Source organism: Macaca mulatta, chromosome 15 (genome assembly GCF_049350105.2).
Source record: "Macaca mulatta isolate MMU2019108-1 chromosome 15, T2T-MMU8v2.0, whole genome shotgun sequence".
NCBI classification, from domain to species: Eukaryota; Metazoa; Chordata; class Mammalia; order Primates; family Cercopithecidae; genus Macaca; species Macaca mulatta.
In genome coordinates this window covers 47,217,154-47,229,426 of record NC_133420.1, presented here as the reverse complement: position 1 = coordinate 47,229,426, position 12,273 = coordinate 47,217,154, and the positions used below count along the sequence as shown (strand labels likewise).

The window sequence follows — 12,273 nt, the reverse complement described above, 5'->3', positions numbered from 1 at the left end:
TGAGTTTCTATTCTGCTTACCAAACTACATTGGTCTACTCTGTGCAATATTACAGCGTGAAATTATAGTATGCTCTAAAATTCTGTGATGCAAACATCACCTTGAGATTCCTTTTCTCCCCAACAATTTAATTGCAGAGCTTTACTTCAAGTAAAGTCAGATATAGAATGTTGACAGACTATTTCTGTCACCAAAACAATAGAAAAAATGAAGTAAAATTAATATTTTTAACACATTGAAGGACTATGAATGCAAAGAATTAAAGACTTCCAAAGTGGGGCAGGCCCTTCTTGGGTGAACACAGACTATGAACTGCTTTCCTCCTGGGACCACTTGCTGAATTTAGGCAGAAAGAATCTTCTGGGGTACGAAAAAAAAGTTAAACTTTTAACAACCATGTGAGCTGGCATAATGAAACAGAACCTTAGAAACCCCAAATGCAGAGATAGCAGAGCCTTCCTGCCACCAATTCTCATAGACTTTTGCTCAGTGTCTTACAGAAGCATTTGGGAAGCTGGAGGCAAGACTGAAAAGTGATTAGAAAGCCAAAGTCTACAAGAAGGAAGGGCCTATTATATACATAGATAAGATTTCACACTCAAGAAATCTTGAAAACAAAGGCAATCTGAAACTAGATCTCCAAATCAGCCACAATCCTATTAAATTCTTTATTGGATCAAAGCAAAAAGCCTCCCATTTTCATTCTAGCTGCCTGATTAGAGGAAAAGATATGCCCTTTCTGGAAGAAATAATATTTACTTCAGTCTCTGTGGTTTTTATTTATTTTTATTATTTTTTTCTTTTTTTGAAAATGGAATGCTTCACAAATTCGCGTCATTCTTGCACAGGGGCCATGCTAATCTTCTTAGTGTATGTTCTGCCAAAGCGAGCACGAGTCTCCATGGTTTTTAAACACAATAAAAAGTTACAGCTCAAGGCAAAAATATAGAAAATGTAACTTTTGTGCAAAAGAAAAATATAATCTATATAAGGATTACAGATAACCCAAAAATGACTGTAAAATCACTACTAAAAGTATCTCTTGGCCGGGCGCGGTGGCTCAAGCCTGTAATCCCAGCACTTTGGGAGGCCGAGACGGGCGGATCACGAGGTCAGGAGATCGAGACCATCCTGGCTAACACAATGAAACCCCGTCTCCACTAAAAATACAAAAAAATTAGCCGGGCGTGGTGGCGGCGCCTGTAGTCCCAGCTACTCGGGAGGCTGAGGCAGGAGAATGGCAGGAACCCGGGAGGCGGAGCTTGCAGTGAGCCGAGATCGCGCCACTGCACTCCAGCCTGGGCGACAGAGCGAGACTCCGCCTCAAAAAAAAAAAAAAAAAAAAAAAAAAGTATCTCTTAAAATTAGAGCAAAAAATAGATCTAATGGATGAAAAACTTGATAATTTCAACAGAGAAAAGGAAGTACTGAGATAGGTATTATAAAATATTTTAAGTTAATGCATATGTTAATTAGCATGATTTAACCATTCCACAATGTATACATATATCAAAATATGTTTGTGCACCATAAATATATACAATTTTTATTCATCAAATAAAAATAAATAATTTTAAGTAATATTTAAAATTAGACATTCATTAGATGGACAATGCCAGGCTAGAAGGGCAGCAGAAGAAATGATGAGTGAACTTAAAGACAGATCAATAGAAATAGAAATTAGAACAGAGAAAAAAGAACATTAAAAAAAACTGAGAGGGAGAGAGTTATGAGATAAGACCTGAAATTAACAATCTTCAAAGAGACACACAAGCCAAAACAAAATAAAGAAAAAAACTCTGCCAAGCATTTAAGAAATACCAGTTCTACATAAACTTTCAGAAAATAGAAAGAGTACATGTTGACTCATTCTATATGGCTCACATAACCATCCTACCAAAATATGACAAGACTATTTAAGAAAAAGAAAAATTATAGACCAATATTCCTCATTTACATAGAAAAATCCTATGCAAAATAATTGAATCCAGTAATATATTTGAAGGATAATATATCATAAACAAGTCTAGCTACTCAATGAATGCAAAGTTGGCATAACATTTAAAATCAGTCAGTTTAATTCACATCAAATGATTCAGAAAAATAAACCACAAAATGTTATCATTGGATAGAGAAAAATTATTTCATAAAATTTGACACCTTTTTACTTAAAAGGATACTCTTAACATGGTAGGTATAAGGAAGAACTTAATCTATAAAGGTTATCTACCAAAACAATGGTACAGCTAATAGGAAATTTAATGTAAATATTCACTATTATTGTTTCTATTGACCATCATACTGATGGTTCTACCCGTTGAAATAAGGCAAGAAAAAGAAATAACAGTTCTAAGCATTGGAAAGGAAGAAGTAACGCTCTGTACTTGACATGGTTATGTGCATGGAAATTCCAAAGAAATCTATAAATAAGCCGACAGATTTATTGACAATAAATAATATGTGAATTTTAGCAACACTGCTGGTTATAAGGTAAGCGAACAAAAATCAAGAGTATTTCTGAACACTAGCCGCAGCAATTGGGAATAATTTTTTTTAAACATTACATACATGGGCATCAAAAAGTGTAAAAACCTAGGGTGGGAATCTAATGAAAATTATACAAAGCCTCTTAACTGAAAATTATAAAACATCACTGAATAAAATTAAATAAGATCTAAATAAATGGAGAGATTATCATGCTCATGAACTAGAAGACTCAATATTGTTAATTTGCCAGTCCTCTCCATATTGCTCTAAAAATTCAACATATTCCCAGTCAAAATATCAGCAGGCTTTTATTAGTAAAGATATACAAGCTGATTATAAGGTTTATATGAAGATGCAAATGACCTGATATAACCAAGAAATTCAAGAACAGCAATGTTGGAGAACTTACAATACCAGGTTTCGGTAGTTACTACAAAATTACAATAAACAAGGCAATGTGCTATTGTTGTTAAAGCTAGGCAAATAGATCAAAGGAACTAGAGAAATAGACCCACAAAAATATGAGCCTTTGATTTCTGACAAAAGCACTGTAAACTATAAAACATGACTGAATAAAATTAAATAAGATCTAAATAAATGGAGAGATTATCTTGCTTATAAACTGGAACTTAATTTTTTTCTTTTCTATTATACTTTAAGTTCTAGGGTACATGTGCACAACGTGCAGGTTTGTTACATATGTATACATGCGCCATGTTGGTGTGCTGCACCCATTAACTCGTCATTTACATTAGGTATATCTCCTAATGCTATCCCTCCCCCCTCCCCCTCCCCCCACCCCACAACAGGCCCCAGTGTGTGATGTTCTCCTTCCTGTGTCCAAGTGTTCTCACTGTGGAACTTAATTTTTAATATATGGTCCTGGAACAACTAGACATCTTCCAAATTAATCTTTATCCATTTCTTACATCGTACACAAAAATTTATTCAAGGAAGTATCAGAGATTTAAATGTGAAGACTAAAATTTTAAAGCCTTGGCAGGAAAACATATGGGAATATCTTTGCAACCCTGGGGTGAGAGATTATTTATTGGACAATATACAAAAAGGACTAGCTTTAAAAGAAAATAGACTGAATCAAAAATGATACCGCTCATCAGAAAGTCACTTCTCATCAATAAAGCAAACAGGCAAGTCACACACTGGGGTAAAATATTTACAACACATATGCCTAACAAAAAAGGATCTGTGCCCAACATACATATTTTTAAATACCTGCAAATCAATAAGGAGCAGACAACTAAAACAAGCAAAAGACTCCATCTGTCACTTCACAAGGCAAAATGTTTGAATAGAAAGTAAACAAATAAAAAGATAGTCAATGTCATTATTCACCAGGAAAATGAAAATTTAAATGATGGGATACAATTTCACACAAGCAAAATGACTAAAGTTAAAAGACCAGCAATAGAAGTGCTGATGAGGATATAGAGCAACTGGGTTTCACATACAATGATGGGAGAGGGGAAAGAAAAACGGTAAAATCACTTTGGAAAGATGTTTGCCAGTTTCTAATCAAGTTCATCTATCCTATGACCCAGAAATTTCACTTCTATGTATATACTTAAGAGACATGAAAGCATATAGCCACAAAAAGACGTACTCAAGAATGTTTATGGCAGCTTTATTTCCAAAAGTCCAAAATTGGAAATAACACAATGTACATCAAGAGAAAAATGAATCAGCAAGTTATGGAGTCATATCATGCACTGCTACACAGCAATAAGAAAGAGCAAATGATTGATACAGCTACATGGGTGATGGTCAAAAAGAGACACGAAAGAGTATATACTATAGGCTCCCATTTTTATGCAATTCAATACCAGGCAAAACTAATTTATGGTGATAAAAGTCATAATGATCTCCGAGTTGGGGCTGTTGATTAGCAGGGAACATGAGGGAACTTTCTAGGAGTGTGAAAATGTTTTATATCTTGTGTGATAATCACAAGGGATATATACATTCATAAAAATGCACTGAGCTGTAAAATCAAGATTTGTACATTTTACTGTATCAATTACCTCAACATAGACAACGCTAAAAATGTTTATTGTACATATTATTCTGTATTCTTGACTTCCTGTACTTCCAAAAAAATTTGGATAGGCCCAAAATATTCATGGTGGGGTTTTGCTTGAAGTTACATTAAATATATAAATCAACCTGAGGAGGATTGTTAACATACTGGATCATCCTATTAGAAACATACTGTGTCTCCATTTATTCATTTTTATTTGAGTCTCTCATTGTTTTATGTTTTTTTCCTTAGCTAATCTAGAATTGGTATTACGTAAATTTTAATTATATATTTTTCCATAATACTTACCAATGTTGTTTCTCATGTAGAGGAAAATATCATTATCTCTATTATTTTCCTTCTAGGATTTTGTGTTGTCATTTTTGTTTACATTCAAAATATCACTGAGAAATGGTAATATTATAGACTTATGCTTGGCTAGAACTGTTAAAAAAAACTACCTTTAAAAAGTAATGAAAACCAGTGTTCCTGTCCTCCTTGTGGGCTTGATACGATGTTAGTGTTATGAGAGAGCACTGTTTGCTACCATGTTAGTTTTCCTTGTTTTGTCATGGTTGGATATACAATTTTGCATCTCTAAGTATTAAAAAATACTTATAGAGCTTATACCTATAATACTAGTATTTTGGGAGAGGCCAGGAGTTCGAGACTAGCCTACTAAAAATACAAAAATTGGCTGGGCATGGTGGCACTTGGCCTGTAGTCCCAGCTACAGGCTGAGACATGAGAATTGCTTGAGCCTGGGAGGCAGAGGTTGCAGTGAGCAGAGATTGTGCCGCTGCACTCCAGCCTGGGCAACAGAGCAAGACTCTGTCTCAAAAAAAAAGTATAGAAAATGCATCTCCAGAATTTATAAAAATGTTCAAATTTTTTTCCTTTGATCTAGTGATGCCATGATACATTGTGCTAATAGTGTTTCTATTATTTCATATTCTTAGATATCATTTTTAACATAGTTCTACATTTGGTTTGTAAAATATTGAGGTAGTTTTTTGCCTTTATATGGTAAACACAGTTTTATTCTTGTCTTTCATAAACATTTTAGGTAGTTTTTTGCCATGTAATTGGAAACATAGAATTTTTTTCCTATAGTAAGCATTTTAGCAAGTTTTGCCTCAGTGATCATAAATGTTGAGTTTTAATTTTGTCTGTTTTAAAGCCAAAATTAACAAATGGGATCTCATTAAACTAAAGAGCTTCTGCACAGCAAAAGAAACTACCATCAGAGTGAACAGGCAACCTACAGAATGGGAGAAAATGTTTGCAATCTACTCATCTGACAAAGGGCTAATGTCCAGAACCTACAAAGAACTCAAACAAATTTACAAGAAAAAAACAAACAACCCCATCAAAAAGTGGGCAAAGGATATGAACAGACATTTCTCAAAAGAAGACATGCATACAGCCAATAGACACATGAAAAAATGCTCATCATCACTGGCCATCAGAGAAATGCAAATCAAAACCACAATGAGATACCATCTCACACCAGTTAGAATGGCAATCATTAAAAAGTCAGGAAACAACAGGTGCTGGAGAGGATGTGGAGAAATAGGAACACTTTTACACTGTTGGTGGGACTGTAAACTAGTTCAACCATTATGGAAAACAGTATGGCGATTCCTCAAGGATCTAGAGCTAGAAGTACCATATGACCCAGCCATCCCATTACTGGGTATATACCCAAAGGATTATAAATCATGCTGCTATAAAGACACATGCACATGTATGTTCATTGTGGCACTATTCACAATAGCAAAGACTTGGAATCAACCCAAATGTCCATCAGTGACAGACTGGATTAAGAAAATGTGGCACATATACACCATGGAATACTATGCAGCCATAAAAAAGGATGAGTTTGTGTCCTTTGTAGGGACATGGATGCAGCTGGAAACCATCGTTCTCAGCAAACTATCACAAGAACAGAAAACCGAACACCGCATGTTCTCACTCATAGGTGGGAACTGAACAATGAGATCACTTGGACACTGGAAGGGGAACATCACACACCAGGGCCTATTATGGGGAGGGGGGAGGGATTGCATTGGGAGTTATACCTGATGTAAAGGATGAGTTGATGAGTGCAGCACACCAACATGGCACAAGTATATGTATGTAACAAACCTGCACATTATGCACATGTACCCTAGAACTTAAAGTAAAAAAAAAAAAAAAAAAAAAAAAAAAGTCTGTTTTGTCAGATTCGGGTATCATTGTTAAGCTAGCATTGTATAATAAATTACAAAACTTTCTTTCCTCTTGTAGACTTTGGAATATTTCATGTGCCATGGCAAGTGCCAGTTATCAGAAGATTTGAAAAAAACTCATAAAAATGACTCAAGTCTGTATCCATCTTGGAGAAAATTATTTTGCAATGTTTTGTTTTCACGCTATATATTTAACTTTATCGGCAGTTTCTCTGTCTTAATTTCTGCTTCTATAATTTTTTTCTCTTGCTTTCCTTAGATTAATTTGAATATTTTCTAACTCTTTGATGAGTGTTAGCTTAGTTTCATTCCTCCTTATTTAATTAAAAAAATGCACCAAGAGAATATATTCTGGGTATATTTTTAGTTTCCAGCACATAAGATCTGATATCCAATATCCTCATCATCATTTTTCAATAATCTCGAATTTGAGTTTTTTCCTTCTTAACATAAGAAAAGAGGCGTATTTGTTAGAAATCCTGTTCAGTTGCTATAGATGAGAGGTCCTAACCAACAGTGGCTAAAATGAGGTATATGTCCATGCAGGCAGTCTAGGGCTGAGGGTGCTTGGTCTTTTTCTTCTTTGCTGTACCCACAACAGTTTCCACAATAGGCAGTTTCCCATCGTGATTTCAGATCACTCTTGTAGGTCCTAGCATCATAACCACATTCTATCCCACAGAAGCAGCATAAGGAGGAAGAAAAGGATTTGCAAAGTGTAAGCTGCAAACATCACTGCCACCTGCCATGTTGACCAGAATTTGATCGCATGTCCACGTCTAGAATCAAGGGATCCTAGGAAATGTATTCTTTCACTGGTTGACCGTGGGCCCAATTAAAAATTCTATATTATATAAAATGACAGCACAGATAAGTAGAGAACTATCAGTATCTTACACAGTTTTAAAAATATTTTCTATTAGCTGTTTTGTTTATTTTAAATTTTTCTTTTGTTTTTTCTTAGAGACAGGGATTTGCTCTGTTGCCTAGACTGGAGCGTAGTGGCATGATCTTGGCTCACTACAGCCTCAAATTCCTGTGCTCAATCTTCATGCCTCATCCTCCTGAGTAAGTAGGACTACAGGCACATGCCACCATGCCCAGCTAATTTTTTTTGTTTGTTTTGAGAGGAAGCCTCACTGCAACGACCAGACTGGAGTGCAATGGCGTGATCACGGCTCACTGCAACCTCCGCCTCCCAGGTTCAAGCAGTTCTCCTGCCTCAGCCTCCTGAGTAGCTGGGATTACAGACACATGCCATTATGCTCAGCTAATTTTTGTATTTTTAGTAGAGATGGACTTTCACCATGCTGTCCAGGCTGGTCTTGAACTCCTGACCTCAAGTGATCTGCCCGCCTTGGCCTCCTGAAGTGCTAGGACTACAGTCCTGAGCCACCGCGCCTGGCCAATGATTATATATTTTGAAAATATCTTTAGATATTAAGAAAGAATATGTTTCTTTTGTGGAGTTGTAAGTTTTGTATGTATTTATAACTCTGCTTTTCCATCTGGCTTCTCCCTGTCTATTCATACCTAAAGCACTTCACCCGTCAGTTACATTTCCAGGATCAACCATGCTATTTTCCTTTCACTCATTTTCCAGTTTTCTACAACTCTTCTATGAATAGACGCTTACATCTGGCAGAGGGGTAGACAATGACAGCTTCGCATATCTCATTGTCATCATTCTATAGAAATGTAACTTATTTTAGAAATGGCTAGTTTGCCATTTTCCGCTGATATTAAGTACCTTGCACAAATGTTTCTCTTCAATAAGACACTAGGGACTACAGTTACTAATATTAAAAATAATGTAATATATTTCAAACTGTAGTTTCACTATAAATTAGTCTTTAAATTTTTTAACTAAGTTTTCATATAATTTGGATATTTTTAGATTAAGATTTCAGAAATGACTGTATGTTGTAGCCAAAATTCTTATACAGCCTTTCTATATTTTCTAGTGAGAAGAACAAGCATTATTCCATTTTTGTGGCTTATCTTCACCATTTTTAATTTTTTAATTATGTCACTATTTTATAAATTTTCAAAATTGTCACTATTTTATAAATTTAAAACTATTTTACTATTTGTTAATTTTTTAAACTGTACACATTGTTCTGTAACTCCTGTCACAATTTCACATCTGTGCCTAAGAAATTTTGTAAATTAAGTAATGCTGTTTAACAAACCCAAAGTTTTATTTTATGAAATATAACCTCTTGTATGTAGGGCAAAACTAAAAACTTAAAAAGAAGTTATAGGCTGGCAGCTGGTGAAGAAATACACTAGAAACTCTGCCGAGTTAAAAAATTATAGAAGCTGAAGTCTGACTCATAAGATGTGTTTTCCCAATGTCAGGTTAATAATTTTGTGCATCTGGCACTGCGGTTTAACTGTAAAAACAATGGAACTCCATCAAATTGGGATTGTGTGGGGGAAGGCAAGAAGAAAGCAGTGAGGGGTAAGGAGGATATGATTTTAACATCTGAAACTCAACTCTATAATGAGAAACAGGGGAGACATGATGTCATGCTGTAGAAGGTCGCTCCACTGTATTTTTTTCTTTTTTTTTTTTTTCCAGGCTGGCTTGACCCGAGGTTTTCAACAAAGTCCAGATGGAAATGAGGAAGAAACGTGTGTGTGTGTGCACGTGTGTGTGTGCGTGTGTGTGTGTGTGTGAAGGATTTAAAGCAGGGGGTTTCTCACTCATGAATTTAACATGCTTGGATTTAATACATACCAAGGACGGCCACCTCATTATTCCCTCCTCCTCGCTTCCTTACCCCAAACCTCTTAACCTCCCTCTGAATCGACAGGATGCCGTCTGGTCTGGTTAGTCTCCTGATCACCAACTGAAGAAGGAGGTTCTTTAATTCTTACTGATGAGGAAGTCATTTATCGTTTTTTCACCAACTGTAAGACTCAGGTTTGGCTGTTTTTGTTTTATTTTCATATTTTAATATCTCTGTAATTTCGATGGGTCTTACAATCAAGCATGCGTCATAGTTTAATTGGCAAAGGTTTCTTGTTTTATTCTTCGTCTACTACTTTTGTATTTTCCTTAGTGGAACATAAAATAATGCTGCATTTACTGTCAGTGTTGCCCTAGAATTTATGAAATATAATAGCTCTAATGATGGTGACTGATGAGGCAGACGAGTTTTGTTTGCTTTGTTTTGTTTTATTTGATTTTTATTCTGGAGTGACCTCTCGATTTAAGAAGAAACCTAAAAAGAAAGTCACCTAGGAGCTGATCTCTGTTCTGTGACAGTTCACCTGTGTGGTTCCTCTTGATTATGCAAATATAAAAGCAGCAGTCACTTTTCAGCTAGAAGAAAGGTTGCCCCTCCTCTGGAAAGCTTTATGTAGAGAATGTATCACCCTGCATAAGAAGCTCAGATTTTTCAAAGAGGAAAGAATGAAGAATCCAGCCCCTATTCCCTCAAAGTTAGGGAAATTTGGGCTCAACCAGGGTACTACACAGCAAAAGATGCTGAAAGAAAATGACAGTGAGCACACCAAAGAGAAATCGAAATAATAATAATAATAATAATAATTGGCTTTTCTTAAGTAGGTGCCACAAACTCAAGGCAAGCCTAATTTTAAGGGGGAAAGACTGAGATAGGAAGCCCTACAGACTTAGCCACTCTGGCATAGTATTAGAAGGACAATGACCAAAACAGAACATCTGGTAGACCAAGCAGGAACCACTGCAGTGCCGGCAGGAATCCAGATCATCCACAGGATTTTCTCAACAGCAAGCTGAGCAGAACCAGCTTTACCATAGCAATGAGACACAAAAGGCAGTAGCGCCAATGGATTGAGTCACACTGCCAGTCCTCTCTCTCCACCTGACTTGGAAGTAAGACTGACACCCCCTAAACTGAGTACACCTCTGCATTCATAGAAAATTAATTGAAAATCAAGATACTTGTCAACCTTTTTATTCCCAGCTGCTAGAGCAGACCACGTGGCTAACTAAGTACCTGTTACAAATCAGGCACCGTAGAGGAAACTTTTAAAATGTTCCCAATAATCAATGAGAAGTTGTGATTATTCTAGGCAAACAGAGTCACAGGGGTTTAAAAAAAAAAAAAAAAAAAGCTGTTGTCCAGAGACATAAAGCTATTAAGTGGTAGACTGAAGATTCAAGCCCAAGACAACCTGACTTGAAAAGTCATGTTCTTTTCACTAAATTATTTTGGCTGCCACTGAAGAGACAAGAAATCTCATGGGGAGACATTGGCAGATCAAGTTACTCAGAGATCATCCACAATACTTAACTGGTTGTTTTACGTCTGGATTAGATAATACAACCCATGCTGAGAATGTTAAGAAGAAACATGAGATGGCCCAGAACCAGCCATCAATTCCAGTGATGCACAAAGCTCCATATTTCCTTGGGTTCATTGTGAACTGGTTAATGCAAAGCTTGACAAATTTAGGAGATCCTCAAAGTCCCCGATGAGGAGTTTTCTGGATAACCAAAGATGACCTTGATTCTCATCTCTCTTGTGGAGCCACTAAACTCACTGTAGAGAGGCCTTGAAAATGTCTCTCAGAGTCTCTTTCCATATGTAAATAAAGAAAGCTGGAGAGGTTTGTCACTGATCTAAAATCTACATACTAAATGATTTTGCCGGAGCACCTCTAGAAACTTGTGGACTCTGCACTCCTTAAGGCAAAGGGATAACTAACACCATTGTATTATTTTAAAAACATCCTTTCTCTGTTATATGATGAATTGTGGAATAAAGGCAAATTTGTATGAGTAAAAGACAAAATAATATTTGTTTCATAATATTGTTTCCCCAGGAGGTGATAAGTACTGTTACCAATTCAAAATACTATGTTTCTAGTCACAGCTATTAAAAAATCATAATTAGTGCCACACATGGAAATAGTTTCAAGTCTCTCTCCTTTTATGTAACATTACATCATGAGTTTCCTTCTAACCATTACACATTTCCACAGTGTGCCAAGGCTGTAATTTTGGGTATGCGCCATTAGGGATGCTAATCATGGAATAGAAAGGAATAAAAGAATACAGGGCCTGCCTGCTAATATGTTCATGGAGGAAAAGGTAGCCAATGTCAGTGTCCCAGATGAAAGCATGCTTGAGAGGCAATGGCAACCTACATCAATGCATCAAAAGGCAGGAGTGGAAAACAAGCAAAAAATTAGAAAACATCTGCCCCAAACATTAGGGAATATTCATTAAACTAGTTATGGATTCAAACATCTATAGAGATTTACTGAGATAATGATACCCAGAGGAAAGGCGACCTTTATAAACAGGGTGATTATAGAATTTACCAAACTGGGACATTATCGATAATTGCACTGGGACAACTAGGAACCAGGGTATTCCCAAGGAAACCGAGACAAACAATTGTTTTATTTATATTTTATAGGTAATTAAGATGATATGAGGTAGAAGAGTTCCCAAGGGCTCCCAGACAGCTTGGCTATTAATGCAATGGCAATAATTTTTGCACCATATTGCAAACTAAT

The 12,273-nt window shown here is 36.0% G+C and overlaps 1 pseudogene; it reads right to left on the bottom strand.

Annotated features, from left to right (window-relative positions):
* Window positions 1-805: 805 nt before the first annotated feature.
* Window positions 806-901, bottom strand: LOC144335169 (U6 spliceosomal RNA; annotated as a pseudogene).
* Window positions 902-12,273: the final 11,372 nt, after the last annotated feature.